General features: G+C 39.0%; 1 protein-coding gene across 3 annotated transcripts in view; it reads left to right on the forward strand.

The window, feature by feature from the left end:
- The window catches only part of LOC124411789, a 44927-nt gene that overhangs the window by 10939 nt on the left and 18221 nt on the right, over positions 1 to 15767 (forward strand). The window lies entirely within an intron of this gene.

Below are 15767 nucleotides of genomic sequence, written 5' to 3' on the forward strand. Positions count from 1 at the left end.
TTTGTATGGTAAACAAAAACTCGAGGCGGGGGCTGACACTGGCCGCTAAAACCGGCTCGGGAAATGTAGCTCAAACTTGTTGCAGAGTTTTGCCGCTTGTGGCGCTGGCAGGTACAAGACTGCTGTAATGGGATCGTTACGTCACTGCCAGCGCCACGTACAGGGCGCTAGCAGAATTAAGAAACAGCGACAAAACGCGGATCGTTACGTCGTATGGGGATATGTTGCCAGTGTTAGGGGGCTGCTCGAGGACTCGAGGCTCGAGGCTAGGCCCAATTCGTCAACTTTTTTAATCAATATTTTAAAACTTATAAATGTGGGGCTTCGTCCCTGGAACCCCTCGCTCTCCCCATCGACTTCATTCGCCCAATTTTCTAGTAGATATTACTTTTATTTCATTTGCTTTCCATCTTCGGTAGTCAAATTTCCCATTACAGGTTTTACAAAACATAGGATGTGTAACTCGTGCGGGTTAGCATTCCTGACTCGTGTGAATGCCGGCACTCGCCTTCGGCTCACTCGTCCGGAATTGCCAACCTTCTGCACTTGATATACAATATACTATTATACCTATTTATATTTTTATAATATTTTGTAAAATCATTTATCGAAAAAAAGAGAAGATTAATGAAAAATAATTTTTCGAAATGCCTTGAGAGTCATCCTCTACTGTGTGTCATTTATCCAACAACAATTTGACTACCTCCTGCCGAGGCCAGGTTCTGTTAAATGTCTGGTAGCATGAATTCTTACACCGTCTTAAGTAATAAATTAATAGATACAAAAAACTTCAGCTTTCAGTATTTAAGTCTATTGATTTTTTTTTGTAACATTGTTATGTCGATGGTACAAGTACATCTTTCTACTATCCAAGTGGCAGTAAGTGATTTTTTTCTAATTGATATGTCAATAAACAATACGTAAAGTTTTAGTTTTCAGCATGTTTCATATTCATTCGTTTTTTTTCAAACATAATTGATAATCTGCTGATAAGCGTTGTCCCGCGATTGAGGTGGCAGGAGTGGATTTTGTCGATTGGTTATATTATTACGACAGATAAAAAGATAATCCAAGCTTGAGCAAATATAGTAACAAAAAATGTCGCTGGCTCCCGGACTAAACCGCACTGCCCAACGAAGAATCGAAGACCGTAGAACCTCAGCTTAGATCAAAGGTTATGCATAATAGTCCAGGCAATGGGTAGGTTCTGACTTGCAAAAGGTCAAGGAGAGTTCTAATTTGGCAGATTTGTAAAGTTCGGTGTCCTAATTAATATTCCGAGTTTGCGACCTTGAGCGACCGCCGCTCGCGCCGCCATATTGGAAAAATGGTACCAAAAACCAGTTTTTCGAGAATATCTTCTCTCCAGTGCCACTTAGGTCAAAAATAGCTACTAGAAAAAGCATAGAGCATGCAATTTCCTGCAACTTTTGTATAAAATATTTTTTAATCAGATGGATAGTTCACGAGTTACAGGGGAGTCAAACTCAGCACATTTCTACAATTCGCAAAATCGCTACATTTTTTCTCGAACTTTCAGTAAATACCGATTATTTAATACGTACTATCGTTTTTTACTCATTTCCGCACCACCATGAATAGAATAGAATATAATTTATTTCCATGGGACATGTCCCCTAGGAGGCGTAACTTAGGTCAGTACAGAAACATAGAAAATGAGAAAATAATTACAATACAGAAAATTATTTAACAAAGAATATCACAAAAATAATCTACGCGTAATAGATAGAATAAATTAGACGTACAGATGTACCCAACTGTAGTATATAGAGATAATGATCACCTACAACGGGAATATCTTATCGTAGAAGTACAGCTAATCAATAAATATAGTGTTTGTAGGAGATACGGTTAATCATCATGAATTACGATTACATAAATAATTTAACATAGTTGGCCAATAATGCGACGTTCTTGCGCAATCAGGTGTGAGTGCAGTTTGGATCTGAAGGTTGGCAATGATTTACATGAGGTAATATCTGGAGGAAGAGAGTTCCAGAGGTAAATCGCAGTAACCGCGAAAGAGTTCTGGTAAACTGAGGTTTGGCAATGGGGAACAACAAGCTGGTGTATCCGCATCGAGGATCGTGTACTATGATCACGCTCATGCTGAGATGATTGAAAGGATCGTGACAGGTAACTTGGCCTACCACTATTGAGTATGCAATAGAGGAGGCAGCCTAAAAGGTAAAGGCGGCGATTCTTAAGTGTAAGCCAGCCTAATTTAAGACGATACGGCGTGATGTGCTCCATGCACCCAGCACCAGTTACAAAACGCACACAAGAATTTACAAGGCGTTGGAGCCGCAGGTCAAGAGTACCTGTGAGGTCATTATACACACCAGAGCAATAATCGATATGTGGGAATACAAGTGATGTGACGAGACTCTTACGGAGCTAAGGTGATAGCAGGTCCCTGTTAACTTTCAGCTGGTGAAGTGTCATGTTAACTTTTTTAGAAATAGCTGTGATGTGCTCATTCCAGTTGAGCTTGCAGTTCAAAAGGACACTGAAATTACGTACAGTAGTTACAAAGGGAACGGCTACCCCCACAACCTCAATGGACGGGAAAGATATCAACTCCAGCTGATTCATTACCCTAGCATTACCAAACTCTACCATGAGGTAGAGTGAGAGGCGCGTTTTTTTTAAATGTGGTATCCCCAGTAGGCCTAATCCACGATTCATTATTTACTCATGTCTTCACTAATATTCGTTTAGTCCTAAAAGAAAATCATAGCAATGTAATCTAAAAGTTTTGTAAATACCGTCAATTTGTTTGAAATGAATAAAAAAACGGTAGTACGTATTAAGTAATCGGTATTTACTGAAATTTCGAGAAAAACTGTAGTGATTTTGCGAATTGTAGAAATGTGCTGAGTTTGACTCCGCTGTAACTCGTGAACTATTCATCTGATTAAAAAATATTTTATACAAAAGTTGCAGGAAATTGCATGCTCTATGATTTTTCTAATAACTATTTTTGACCTAGGTCGCACTGGAGAGAAGATATTCTCGAAAAACTGGTTTTTGGTACCATTTTTCCAATATGGCGGCACGAGCGGCGGTCGCTCAAGGTCGCAAACTCGGAATATTAATTAGGACACCGAACTTTACAAATCTGCCAAATTAGAACTCTCCTTGACCTTTTGCAGTGAAAGCCCCCTTTTATGTCTCCAGTGACTGGACTATAATAAAATTGATGAACTTTTATCAGCCAGTATTCGCTACGTGCAAGAGCATGGAGGGGGTAAGAAGAACGATATAGGCGCACATGGTGGTAGCTTTACTCTCGGAGTTATGTATACAGGCCCTTATGAGAGCACGTATGTATTTGCTTCATATTTCACTGTAATAGGGCTGAACTGCGGGATAATTCTTCTAATTAACATATATAAAAATAAGGAAACGAACTTTGGATCTATTACTTCTCAACAGCAGCGTTCCGTTTTGATATATCGATCTGAAAGTCAAGTTTCGGTTGCTGTTCACAAACAACCGCGCGGCAAGCATCCGAGTGTCGATGCTAATGCGTGCCCCAAAGAAACAATTTATTGTTTTTACACCCCACAACACAACAATCAACTGTTATTTTACACTCTGTTGTCATTTTTAGTTTTATGAACCGTATCCTGTTGACACCATAATTCTGTAACATTAATGCAGTGTCGTGAAGTTAGAATATTGAAAGAATAAGCACATTTAAACATTTAGATTGTACAAATAATGAATAAGTATTTCTTGGATATGAAGCTCAGTTAATAGACGACAGAATTGTTGTCGTTTCGGCCCGAGTGGGGGGCCCTCCTCACAAAGAAATTTTATTTACAGAAAACATCTATTACCAAAGAAAAAAAATGTAAACAGGAGTATTACATAATCAGAATGTAGACAATGTCAGAGAACCAGAGCACATGTTAACTTGACCTGCATTTACTTGTTGATGATGTGATATACACATATGTTGGACAAAAACGAAGTTACATTGAATGAAAAGAATGGGCAGAAAGCCCATTATAATCTTAAGGCCCCACTGACCTGGCATGTCATATATATATTTCGTGCCGTCAGAAGCGGGGAAATTGGGTGAAAAAGCCTATACGAATCCTGCGCGATTACGAGAGTATGAATCTTACTCGGAAATATTTTAAATCGTAGCTTAAATAATAGTGTACGTGTGAATCTCAGTCACTGCTCAGGCAAATCGCTGATAATGTTTATAATAAAGTGAATACAATCACGCGACAACAAACATGGCCGATCGGAGCTACCGCATGTTGAATATTCACTGATTGCACTGTTCCACAATTTCTTTCACCCTCGCCAGGGAGATTCACACGTATGTACAAAAGCACACACGTTATCCGGGAAAACTTATACTATCAGTTATTTTTTTGTAAACATGGCTCGATTCGTATAGGCGTTTTTCATGTGACAGCAGCCCGTTCATGGCCCACAAGAAGTATGTCTCGATCTGTAACTGATATCATTGGTTGGATCTAACAGAACAAGCCAATGAAATCAGCGGTGTTATTTCACCGTTTAATATTCAGACGCGCTGCACGTACTTGTGACGTCACGATTTGATATTTTCAAGTCAGTGCAACGGCGCCTTAAAAGAGCAATACGTAACTCCCAAGCACACACCTTAGTTTTGGAATTAATAAAACAAAAAACAAGAACCAGATAGATTTTAAACTATAGATCCTCCAACGTGGAAAGTAAACTATGAGTATGTTGAATAGAAGAGAGTATGACACTAGATAAGGAAGAACTCAGTTGATAATGAGTAGTTATGGTTGATGTATCAACGGAGTGCAAATTATGCTGAGATGTTCAATATCCTGACTAAGATTGACAGCATTCGGATGAGCAACAATGTTACACATTTATAACTACAGACGTTTATAATAGAGAGGCTCTGCCCATAAAATATTGGCTTTATCGTAGTTGAAAGCATGATCCAATTCATCAGAATGTCTAGTTAGAGCTGTATAATTATCCTCTTTTGGGTTCTTGGTTTCTTCCTAGATGTTTTATCACTCATTCAGACTGTACAACTGTGATATGCTTACATATAAGAAGTAATAGATGGTCAAGTTTGTGTATCTTTTTGTTACAAAATTCACATTATATAATTAATAACGTAATTGATTTTATTAACTCATCGACACATTCGTATCTTGCACTGGGGTACGCGCTGGGGACGACGCCCGGACGCTTGCCGCTCAGTTGTTTGTAAACAGCAGACGAAACTTAACTTTTAGATCGATATATCAAATCGGAATGGTGCTTTTGAAAAGTAATAGATCCAAAGTTCGTTTACTTATTTTTATATATGTTAATTACAAGTATTATCCCGTATTTCAGCCCTATTACAGTAAAATGTTGAGCAAATAACTACACGCTCTCATACGGACCCTGTATGTAACTCGGGGGGGAGGGGGGGGGGGGGGGGGGGGGGGAGTTCGCGAAGTGGCCACGGCAGCGCCACCATGTGACTTGCGCGTAGCGAATAATACCATCTACTTCTACTTTTGGTTAAAAAGACATATGGCTCTGATAGGTTATGCGTGGATGATCGCGAGCTCAATATGTAGTAATACCGTGCCTGATAGGTATCTGTTACCGCTCGTAAATGACCACCAGAACTTTGGATATGGCAACTGGTTTTCATCAGTTATCTATTCACGGCGAAAGAATTGAACCCCGGATAGTCAATTTGAGTATCCAACTATGCCTTTTGGTTTTCGGAATGCACCTTCTATTTTGCAAAGGGCAGTACATAAGGCAGTTGAGAAACTTTTAAACAGTTGAATTGATTCTGTAAAACAGTTGTTGGAAAGACTTAAAATTCGACTGGTTCTAGATAAACTCTGTGCAGTAGGATTACTTGTAACATGACGTCCCAGCGGGTGAGATACGATCTAATCCACGAAAATTGAAAGCGTTAACTGAATCTTCTCCGCCAGGAACACTTACACAACTTGAGACAGTTGATAGGTCTCGCATCATATTTCCGAAAATTATTCCAAAATTTTCACAAATCACTGCTCCAATACATCGATTAACTACCGGGATAGGTAAGATAGAGCGGACACCACAATATGAGCAGTTCCAAATCGCAGCCTGAGATATCGTGTACACCGTTTTGAAAAACATAGTTTGGAGAAAAACGCATTTAAAGTTTGAGCACTAGTTTTTTCTGTAAAATTAATGAATTTACATGTCTCACTGTCAATCTGCTATTCCCGGCTCTTACAGTGGACCTTCCTCCTCATGCAAAGCTTCTTCAAACACTGATTGTATCGTTTTTCGCTGGATGCGGCATTCTTTTGAGGTCTCATATGCTCGAGCCTCGCCGATTGAAATTCACCTGTTGTCCACCGCTTCGCACGTTGCAATGGCATTTGGTCCAATTACCAAATTTATGATGTGCAGGATTCGATGGACACTACCGTAGCCTTTATTGAAAATGGTTGCTGCAATGTAGGATGCGATTTCGACTGTCTTTGCGCTACTAAATACCCGTTTCGGAGCAACCGACCACATGAGAGAGTTGAGACTCTCGTGGTTGTTCTGGGTAAATCCTCCTACGCAACGTGCTATCAAGATGTCGTCACTTAGATCTTCGTATATTGAAGTAATTGCTTTCAGCATGACATCGGGGAGAGCTGGTTTATAGGTATCCTCGCGCAGTTTGTTTAGTGCTTTTTCTTTCTGCCAATTGTAACATCTGTCTTCGCCAGGCGAACAGTTATCATGCTGTGGATTCTCATCAGTCGACGATTTATGGAACGCTGTTGCCCAGATTGCTCTCTCTCTTTATGTCCTTGTCCACTTGTTAGCCTATCAATCAACTTCCCTGTGAGCTTACCTCTTCTATCGAGTCTTTTCGTGTCCTTTTTCAATTTACGAAGTCGGGCTCCCGTCCTTTTTTATACATGTCCGACGCATTCTTTTTTTTTATCGTATAATTTTGACCATAAGGTTGTGATTCGACAATGCCTTTGAAAGTTTTACTGTCACTATCGCCTATACCGCTACGATTGTAGATTTCTTGAACCTATAAAATTAACTGCGCATGCACCAAATAATTCAATCTTATTGGTCGGCGAGATCGCCGCGCGGGCGATATTTTCATCCGCTGAGCAGTGGCCCCCTGCCATCGACTCGGGGGTGGTTTTCGGACCAGGGGTTAATTTTTCTGGTTCGAAATGAGTGTAACTTATTAGCAACAAATTCTCATCATTTTTTCGTTATCATTCCGTCATCCGTTGGTCAGGCTTTGCCAACTTTTTTCAAACTTGACATCGCCTTCGATTTCGGCGAAACTACTGGAGCAACAAAATCAAAATTTAGGGAATAAATTAGCAAATAAAGAGCACTAAATCCCCATATAGGTCATTTTCGATTTTGATGAAGTGGTTATTCCAACTTTGAGAGACGTGTCAATATCAGAAGATATTCAATCGCCGCAATGAACGATTCAATGGAAAAACAAATGTCAAATGCTACAGAAATTGGGTTAGTTAACCCTCCATCAGACAGGTGGATCGGTTAAGGCCTAGTAAAATTTTCACGCTCAAATATCTTCGAAACCCACATAGGTTAGCACCGTGCTTATTTTACAAAATCATAGTATATTCAATTCTGAAGACAATTGGAGCATGTAGTAGAAGTGCTGAGGAGTAACCATGCATTATTTCAAAATTTCCAAAAGTTTTTAATGCGATTTAGTAGTCCTACCTTTACCGACCGAGCGAACTCATCCGTTTTATTCCTAATTATATAACCAAACGAATGGAACAGGTAGAAATTTTGACGGTGCATAGCTCTTTTGTAGTGGAATTCAGGAATGTAACTCATATCCCAAAAATCGTCAAAAAAATGTGTGGTTTTTTGACACGTGTTGCTATTCCCAAATTTCCCGCATTTTCGCGGCAAAAAAGTGTATATTTGAATGACTTTCCGCCAGAGCGAAAAGAATGAGGAATAAAATGAGCCATCGTAAGACCGTTTTCATGCAATATTAAGGCAGCTGGATGAAAACTTGTGACTAAAATAATTTCGTAAATAAAACATGCTCTTGCGATCAGCTGGGCGCACGGCCGAGCGTTCCAACCAAGGAACATTCCAACAAAGGAACGCTCGGCCGTACCAGCTATACTAGCACAGCTGATCGCGAGAGCATGTTTTATTTACGAAATTATTGTAATCACTAGTTTTCATCTAGCGGCCTCAATTTTCCATAAAAACAGTCTTATGATGGCTAATTTTACTTCTCACTCTTTTCGCTTTGGCAGAAAGTCACTTAAATATGCACTTTTTTCTGTCAAATGCGGGAAATGTAGGACTAGCGACACGTGTCAAAAAACCACATATTTTTTTGACGATTTTTAGGATATGAGTAACCTTCCTCGATTCCACTATAAAAAAGCTATGCTCCATCAAAATTTCAGCCCGTTCCGTTCGTTTGGTTATTTAATATAGGAAGAAAACGGATGAGTTCGCTCGGTCGGTGAAGGTACGACTGCAACATCGTGTTAAGAAAAAAAATTACGGCCAAACCTGACCGACCGATCTGTGTGACGGAAGCTTAAAAATAACTGTTTGACGTCGGGTTAATTATTGAAACAAGAAATGTGAAATTAAATGTGGAATGTCATTAACGAGTTCCAGTCTGGACAAACTGAGGCAGGTAAGTGAAAACAATGTTTACTGTAAAAAGATTCTTTATCTACATAAAATTGAAAATAAATGAATTGTTGAAACCCAGTAGAAGGTTCCGGAGTAGATTTGTTACAGTGCAGTGTTTCGGAAGCTTGTAATCGGTGCAGATGAATATGAAATAAATAAATAAAATAAGTGACAAGAAAAATTCTTTTTTCATTGATTTCGAGAAAATATGGACTATAAAAAAAATTAAGAGTACAAATTCAACAAATGGTATGCACAAACGCATTACCTTAAACGATATCTGACAATCCATAACTCGTGATTGCAATTTTCGAACGTTCAGCCAGTTAATGGCTCGTGCTAACGCGTTTTGTTAAGTATTAATTTTTTATGCAATTTGGAAATTAGTTTATACCAGAATATCAGAAGCTCCTGTCTGATACTAACAGCTTCTAATATTTTCAGCTAGGAAACAAACCATCATCGAAACGGGACTAAAGTTGTGAGGCATCGAAGCATGTAAGTTTTCTAATTCTGTAATCTTTCAGTATTACAATATTTTCACATGTATTCAATGATAAAATTAGTTTTTTTTCAGTAGGCTCGAAGTTTTAACGTTGATTAACACGAGGCAAATCATGCCTTACCTGATGGTCAAATTTTTTTGACAGCAAGGACCCTGGTCCTTTTTATCTATGCTACCGTTCCTTACATCGAACCTGATTGTTCCGGCAGATAGCAGGTGCCCAAGTGAATTTGCCTGCAAATTACAGATATCAGAAGAGTTCTGTGGTTTCGAACGAGATTTTCGAAAGTTCTCGGGGTTCTTGATTAAAAAAAAGTTTAATCACACGAGATGCTAAGTTCTCGTAGCATGTCGTAGCACTCAACAAATTGAGATAATTTGACCATTATAAACCGTAAATATCAAATGTCTTACACCTGGAAAGCATTATATCAATAGTTCTCTAGACCGAGAGGTAGAACGAAACTCAGCATCTCAGCTTTCGGAGCCGGAAATTCGAGATGGGTGTATAAAATGATTATTCAAATATTTTTCACGCTGAGATGAGTCGAATCAAATCAAAACGTGACGTGACGCACCAGGATGTACTGGGACGTACTAAGACGTACTAGAACACTAATTTTGATAATATACAAAAAAAAAAAAACTAAGCGTTAAGCAATGTTAAACATTGTCCAAAGGACGCAAAATATGATTAACTTACCCCTTTCGGGTGAGATGTAAAGTGCACCAATTTGAACTGCGTGAATTAGCGATACCTGCGATATGAGTTGCATGATACTTGTCCGGCACTGTGGCCGGTTTGCCTGGATCTGCGATAAATGACGACACTCGGACGTCGCTTACCTGTACGTACAGAGCGGACAACGAAGAGGGGGAATGCCGTGACGACACATATTATATATTATTTGGCGTTAGGTTTAAGAGGCAGCAAAATCCGTTACAAGCTATCACACATGCATGAGTCTCGTTGAATCCCAGTCAAGTGTAAATAATGCATTCAATTACTAGTATGCGTTGCCTTCCAAATAATCACATGGTCTACTGTAGGATTTATTCACTCGTCATCTTTTTTATTATGAATCTGAATCATGGAGTAATCCTGCAACTTATCGATAGCTTAGAACCAAATTCAATATTCACTCTTAAAGGGGTCCTATGCTGAGATTGAAAGTTTGTGATTTCAATTCATTGCAATTATTTTTGCGTTTCATGTTAACACTGTCTGAAACAAAAAAAATCTCACCCTGAGATTGGAAATCGAACCTGAAATGCAGAAGTTATCCAGTGGCACAAGTTGAAAACCAAGAGTTTTATAATGGTTCCCGTGACACAGGGATTCTTTCCGATTATCCATGTTATCGGGTGATATTCCGGAGCACTATGAAAAAGATATTGTATCGGATTTAGGTTTAAGTCTATTGTTCCTAAATAACAGCAACTAGGGAACTATACGAGGGACACAATCTTGAATCCAATAAGTCAATATCTTCATACTAATGTTCTGAACATTACTCTAAAATATGGTTGTCCTTGAAACTAATTGTAACTTTAAGGTGCATTTTGAAAATCTTGATTTTCTACTTGTATCACAAGATATGAGCTACATTTCTGAGTTTTAGTCTTCGGATTAGATTTCCCTTGTTTCAAAGTGCACTGACATGAAATTCAGAAATCATTTTAATAAATCGAATAGTACTGAATTTTCAATTTTAGTATTAGGTCCACTTCATTTATGTAATCGAAAATTGTGCAAAATTTGTACAATGAACTCTGATAATTATTCGAAAATTTTTAATAGTAGGAACAATAATTTATTGATCGGAACAAATACATTAACTAAATTCGAGAATAAAAGAGGTTCACAGTTCTGTTACAGATAGTAAGATATTTTATACAACGCAAGCACGTTTTACGCATTTTTTTCCAAGGGTATTTTCCGTACACAAAGTTTCCGTCTCCATGACGGTCCAGTGAGTCTGCGAATGCGCATGCGCGGAGTACTGAAACAACCACTTTCAACTCCTAGAACTTGAAAGTGATCATTTCTGTACAGCTTTCATGCGCTGTCGCGACAAACACAGTGAATCGATCTGACATTTCGCGACCCTAACCTCAATTTCGTGTTTCGTGAAAAAACGCGTAACATGCTTTTGTTATATAAAGTATCGTGTGCAACATGGAGGCAACGGTCATTTACCTCCTTGTTATACAATATACCTACTATTAATTATTTAGCCGATTGGTTTATTGTCTTTCATTTTCAAAAGTCATGAAATTTAGTATTACCTCTTGAAATTATGAGAGAGCCAGGATGCTACTTAGAAGATACGGTTCACGCGATTTGAAATTGAAAGAAATCTTAAAACCTACAACTTCTTTCGCCAACCAACAAAAGTGCAGATGATCTCTATACTATAACGCGCTCAAAGCATCGCGTCACAAACTAGATCTGACACATCGGGTACATCGGTGATGGGCTTTTCTTCGAGCTTATTATTTTGACATCATTTACCGAAAACGCAAACGTATGGGCCATGCTTTTTTTCACGCAACCCAGTGAAAACTAAAACCGTTATTAATCGGGCTGAGCAAAGACGAGTGAAGGACCTGGCAGAACCCTTATAGGAATTGGCTCTCGGTTGACTTGGTTGAAATTTGAGTAAATTGTAGTAGGTACATACCCTCCCGATCATTCTCACGGTACTATTGTCAAAAATCAGTATTTTCCGATATACAGGCCTAGGAAGGGGTCTGCACAAATTTTTTGGTGTCTTTGGATTACGCGAATTTGACGAATTGAAAAGCTTCAAGGGGACTGAATATCAAACAAACATATCACTCAAAAACTGCACAGCTAATTTGCGGAGATTCCGCACACGCGTGAAAAACAGAACAAGTCGATTATTGCAAGAGTCGGAGGATCTCGTTCTTCACGCGAAATTTGACGTTATTCTTCCAGTAAACCAGCGACTTCATGGTTGGAATCAATGCACTGATGGAATCAATCGCAGCTTCCTCCCTATCTTTGAGAATCGACCGTACAGTTTTTTTTAAGTGATTTGTTTGATTTCAAGTCCCCTTGAAGCTTTGTAATTCGTCGAAATTGCGTAATCCGCAAATTCCAAAAAAAAAAATCGTGCACCTCGCTTCCGAGGCTTGTATCTCGGATACTACTGATTTTTGACATTAGTGCCTGTGAGAACTTTTGATCGGGAGGGTATGTATGTACTACAACATACTAAAATTTCAGCCAATTCGACCGAGAGCCAATTCCCATAAGGTTGCTGCGGGGCCCTTTAGCTGAAATTTTCGAAAGTGGTTACAAGCTGAATAACGGGATGACACACTACGTGATATTATTCCAAATCTACAGTATAATGAGCTTGATCGAGATATTGCGAATACCTATTAAATAGGCTCAGGTGTTTTGTATAGAAAAGTTCAGCGTGAAAATCGTAGTCGTTATCTGCTTATAGTACTTGTGAGTTTTCCATGGTTGGCTATCAGTAACGTTCGTGAATCTATCATGCACCTTAGATGGAAAAAGACTTGAACGAAAGCCTAACAAAACTATTCTTTCCCTAACATGTCAAAATATTTTTGCAAGTTTTTTGAAAATTGCCTAACTTGCAAGCTATCGAAGTCTCATTCCCGAAAAATAAAAGCCGAGCTTATTGGATCCGAAAAGTCAGTTTCCCATGGCACACTATTCATGCTGGTCTTACTGGTAAACTAGGTAGGAAAAATGATATAAAAGAATGGATTTTTATATTCAATGATTCATTTACTAAGTTCGTACTCGTACGGATACGCTACGATAGATGCTTGCAGTGCAATCACTACTTTAATTTAAAGTTTTAATAAAACAATGCGTTATTTTATTTGGTGCGCCATCTAGAATTATTGCGGATTGAGGTAGATGTTTCGCAAATGATGATTTTGGAGAGTTTTGTAAGGCTCGTAGTATCAATCTGCACCTGACTGCTACAAAAACGAGCCGTGCTAACGGTCAGGTTAAATTTGTTATGAGTACACTTCAAAATATGCTAACAGTAGTAAAACTGAACAATGACAAGTCGTGGTGGGAATTCCTGGATGAAATACTGCTGATGTTGAACCGTGCAGTAAGTCGTACCATTAAACATAGTCCTTTGAAACTATTAATCGGTAGGGTTGTAAGACTCCTTTCTTTATCGGTTATCGACGACCAAGAGGGGGAAAAGTGGATATTTCTAAATTCAAAGAGCAAGTGACCACTTATGTTGATAAAAACACTCCAAAAGCGGAAGAAATATTTGATATTGGTCAATGGAGAGTTCGTAGATTCTCAGTCGGAGACTACGTTCTCTTATCGAATCATGAGTGGAATCAAAGTAAGCTAGATGCTAAGTTCCGAGAGCTATATAAAGTGGTTGAAATTTTGTCTTATGATAAGTATTGTTTGAAGGCCATCAAGGGCAACAGAAGTAACAATTATGGGCATGAACGTTAGCGGTTGATGCCTTATAGTAATCTCCATGTTCCCATGAAGCCTTAATCCTTGTAATAATCGTGGTGGTAATGAACAGTCACAAAGCGCCGATGTCAGCAGTGACTTACCAGTGGTATACATCATCTATGCGTCTGCTTAGTAATTGCAAATTACAAAGATCCTACCCCACTTATGTAAGCGGAGTTGGTGCGATGTAACAGCGACGATTGCTCTGCTTGTCCTAGAGGACCAAGGGCCATATGTTTTGGTCAAAAAGTCAGTTTAGTTTGACTTATGCATTGGTTATAGTACCAATGGGACCCCTTGGATGGTTAATTATTTTAGTCATATGGTTGACTGTTGTATGTTTTGGTTGAGATACCAACTGTGGTGCACAGAAATGCACAAATATTGCTCAATCATTGGTTATCTGGTTAGATCATTTCACAGTTCTGTAATTGATTTGATCACAATCATATTGTTTTAGTTTTATGAGCACAAGTATAGTGCTGAGCTATGGCACATATGGGAACACGGCGCTTAGTTAAGTTGTTCAGTCAGAATGAGCAAGCAGAGAATGAACTAAGGTTTCCTTCGAAAATAAAATATGAATACAATGATTGCGCATGAAGGCGTGCGACCGTCAGGAGGAACGTGTCGATGCGTGGCGTTTACTATGGTGACTAGAAATAGTCCGCAATACGTCCAATAATGTAAATTTTAATGAACTAGCGGGGAGGAGGAAGATGCGGGATCGGGGTACCAGACATCAGGGGCACGTATCGAACGGGGCAACGGCCTGCAACAGTTTGCGGATTGGAGCAGTCGCATTTTGGATTGAGACGAAAGAACTTCTCCAAGACCAATTCGAGGCCTAGGCGTGGATGCGTGACGTATCACTTTCGCAATCATGGCCTCTCGTTCACCTAACCGAAACCCCTCAGTCAATTATCCGACATGTATATAATTGTAATAAATTCTATTTTCTAAATATATGTATGTAATTGTACAATTGGAATAAATTCTATTAGTATGTTTCTCTACACATTGTCTACATTTTTTTGGTGGACGGTCGCACTATAGACGGTTTTTAACTACGAAATTTCGGCCGGCCAATACATCACCATAGGATCTAGGTGAATTATAGAGCAAGTGATATCTGTAATAACTGGTGATATTGTCATCCATTTTCATATTTTCAGGCAGTTTATTCTAAACCTCATTGATGGAGATTGAAGCGAATGTTAAGATGAATTCTTTTGATGAGAAGGCGATGTCGTACGATCTCATTACTCCTTAAACCACTTCATTTATTGTACAGGCGGAATGATTTTTCTGGACAACCGGTGAACTCCTTTAAACAACACTTCTTAAGGTGCCGCTGACCTGACTTGAAAATATCAAATCGTGACGTCATAAATACGTGCAGCGCCTCTGAACGTTGAACAGTGAACTAAGGCCGCTGATTTCATTGGCTTGTTCTGTTAGATCCAACCAATGATGTCAGTTACAGATCGAAACATACTTCTTGTGGACCATAAACGGGCTGCTGTCACATGAAAAACGCGTATACGAATCGAGCCATGTTTACAAAAAAATAACTGATAGTATAAGTTTTCCCGGATAACGTGTGTGCTTTTGTACGTGTGAATCTCCCTGGCGAGGGTGAAAGAAATTGTGGAACAGTGCAATCAGTGAATATTCAACATGCGGTAGCTCCGATCGGCCATGTTTGTTGTCGCGTGATTTTATTCACTTCATCATTCTTTATTATAAACATTATCAGCGATTTGCCTGAGCAGTGACTGAGATTCACACGTACACTATTATTCAAGCTACGATTTAAAATATTTTCAAATAAGATTCATACTCTCGTTATCGCAGGATTCGTATAGGCTTTTTCACTCAATTTCCCCGCTTCTGACGTCACGAAATATATACCGAGACCATCTCTAGAAACTAAACAGCAACTGCGCATGCGCCAAATAATTCAATCTCATTGGTCAGCGAAATTGCCCCGCGGCGTAATTTTCGTCAGCAAACCAAGGGGACCAACATACAAAAAAT

The sequence above is a fragment of the Diprion similis genome, chromosome 2, assembly GCF_021155765.1.
Source record: "Diprion similis isolate iyDipSimi1 chromosome 2, iyDipSimi1.1, whole genome shotgun sequence".
In the NCBI taxonomy this organism is placed as follows: domain Eukaryota; kingdom Metazoa; phylum Arthropoda; class Insecta; order Hymenoptera; family Diprionidae; genus Diprion; species Diprion similis.